The sequence below is a fragment of the Salvelinus sp. IW2-2015 genome, unplaced genomic scaffold (genome assembly GCF_002910315.2).
Source record: "Salvelinus sp. IW2-2015 unplaced genomic scaffold, ASM291031v2 Un_scaffold1257, whole genome shotgun sequence".
In the NCBI taxonomy this organism is placed as follows: domain Eukaryota; kingdom Metazoa; phylum Chordata; class Actinopteri; order Salmoniformes; family Salmonidae; genus Salvelinus; species Salvelinus sp. IW2-2015.
Window position 1 is genome coordinate 301,172 of NW_019942803.1, and position 2,801 is coordinate 303,972.

The following is a 2,801-nucleotide window of genomic DNA, read 5'->3' on the forward strand; positions in this document are numbered from 1 at the left end:
CCTCAGTCGATCTACAAACACATAGCCTATGAGCTATACAATTGTAATGTTATACCCCTAAAAGGGGGGAAATATGGGACATTTTTCACACTGACATAGCATCAGCGACGAAACTAAAACCTATTTCATTTTTAGAACTGTATTGTTGGCATTTCTATTGCATTTTAGTAGGACATATCTTATTTTTTTAGGTTCCTAACTTAGTACAGATTTACTCAGGGGGCCCAGATCCCAAGTTTTGGAACCACTAACCTCCTCTCTTCTTGCTTCCTCTCTCTGGCTCCTCTGCTTCCTCCTGCATGCATTGATCCTGCCTCAGCCTCACCACTGAGCGCCACATCACTACCTGTCTCAGTATGGAGGAACAAATCTTCCGTAATTCGAAAAATTAGTAAATAAATAAATGCACACATAAATAGATAAATAATGAATAAAATTGGAGATAACATTGATTATATGCTGCTGTGCCGCACACGCCCAATAAAAGCACACACAAAAAACATTGTCATTGCCTAGTTTTGGAACACTGAGCCAGCCATTGACTGCACCAGGTGGCTGTGTTATGAGTGGGTCGCATTCGACAATAAGGCAGCGGACTACCGCCATATAGTTTTGAAATTAGAAGACCAAGAGACGGGAGTAGGTAGGCAAGAAGGAGTCGACCGGGATTGACCAGAAAATCATGGTAAACTAACGTTAATGAGTGAGTATCAAGCTTGGCTACAACTGATAAAGTCGAGTTGGCTAGCTAGCTGTTTTACACTTAGCTAGCAAGATAATGAACTAAACTGCAATTATCATAAACCATTATTATATATCTAGGTAGGGTAGCTAAATATCTGTTGGATGTAAAGGAAGCAAGACTGGCGTGTGTCAGAAGCAATGCATGTTAGCTAGATTACTTATTAGAAATAGAGTGCATACTTAATTAATAGGTTTGTCATTTAGCTAGCTAGCTACCTAGCAAAATTAGGTCTCAACAATCACATGCATCTAAGCTAGCAGCTAGCTAACTACAGTCAAATAAGGAGGAGAATGTCATGATGGAATAAATCACCTATGTGAAGCTAGCCACAATACGGATTAGCCACGAAAGTGGAATTTGCTTTTCACTTTAACAATTGTTAGTGAGATGAGACGTGGTGCCATAATATAAATAATAACTTAGCTAGCTATAAATGCACGTTTATGGCATGTAATTTGTCGTAGCCGTTCGCACAAAAGGCACGCATACTTTTAATCAGCTCTATTGTTGTCATTTACAGACATGAATGTGAAGTAGGAAAACCCATACATGAATCCTAAATACAGTTATTTTATTTTGTTAATCTCTGCCGGTTTGTCATTTGATCTCTTGGAACTTGGTGGCGATCGATATGCAACTATACTACAAGGCAGGACATTTCTCTACGTCCAAGTTGAGGCTTGCTACCGGCAGGAGCATGAAGCACTCCAACAGTAAGTCATGATATGTATTGTTTTCCTTTACATTGCATGATACAAGGTAGGAGGACCTGGGCCAGTGGAAGGTCAGGTCTCTCTAACACACTCATTACCTCTATCCGACTCTTATCAGGCGATACCGAGACAGAATGGTCCTCCTGACTAACTACCTGCGATCTCTAGAGCAGAGAAGTAAGCTACACACAATAGTATACTTCACTATGGCAGTCTGCCTGTGATAATTTAGCATATTAAGTGCCACTGGTTGGATTTGATATAATGTACTTACTCAAACTCATGCTCTCTCCCTGTAAAATTCTCCCAGACTTTTATCAAAACTAAAATGTGTCCATTTCTCTATCCCCAGGTGTGTCTGCTGAGCTATGAAACTTTTTAGATCAGCACATCAGAGAACCTGCCACTCTGTTGTCATCTATCTGCAGACAGTTCCCTGAGGAAGAATGCAACTATCAAGGCTTTCAAAAGCCACATTTTGGGGATGACCAAATGCAATACATTTTTGTATAAGCAACTCATGTGTAGGKTGCCGTCTTTCGGATGGGACGTTAAAAGGGTGTCATTAATTAAGGTCATTAAAGATCYCATGGCACTTATTGTTAGAGTAGGGGTGTTAACCCCGGTGTCCTGGCTAAATTCCCAAGCTGTCCCTCATACCATCACGGTCACCTAATCATCCCCAGCTTACAATTGGCTCATTCATCCCCCTCCTCTCCCCTGTAACTATTCCCCAGGTCGTTGCTGTAAATGAGAATGTGTTCTCAGTCAACTTACCTGGTAAAAATAACGGTATATAAAATGTACTTATTTTGTTAGATTACAAAAGGAAAACCTGTTCACATTGGTCTTCACACTAAACTTTGACTCATTTCTGTAATAACTTAAATACAAAGATTCTAAAGGTCTAAAATAAATGCAAGTGTTATGTCCAGGGTGAATACATTTTTATTCATATATAACAGACATCACACAGGTGTGTCAACTAAAATATATATCTCAGACAAGATTAAATGGGACAAGTAGACAAAGTGACTATAAGTCAGTGATTGCATCCGTAGCTGTTTTTATGAATTTGAATGGTTACATACAATACATATTGACAGAAGGGCTGTGAGACCGAGAGTGTTGCTGTACTCCCAAGTAAGGACATTGCTCCTGGTACAGCTGAAGGCCACAGTATTCAGTCAGGCAGCTYGAAGATGTGTCACCGTCCAGKCCCATGTCATAGTATGCATTGGCCTGATGACAAATGGATTATGTACCTTTAATCACCAAAGTCATGTTAACATTTACTGCACATGTTGAACCAATCAACCCTTTTGTTATTGTCGTTGATATGG

The 2,801-nt window shown here is 39.9% G+C and overlaps 1 long non-coding RNA gene across 1 annotated transcript; it reads left to right on the plus strand.

Moving 5' to 3' along the window:
* The first annotated feature begins 284 nt into the window (after nt 1-284).
* LOC112070211 (uncharacterized) lies at nt 285-2,392 on the plus strand. Its single transcript, XR_002893858.2, has 4 exons — nt 285-703; nt 1,395-1,458; nt 1,577-1,635; nt 1,811-2,392. It is a non-coding gene; the product is annotated as an uncharacterized lncRNA (long non-coding RNA).
* The last annotated feature ends 409 nt before the right edge of the window (nt 2,393-2,801 follow it).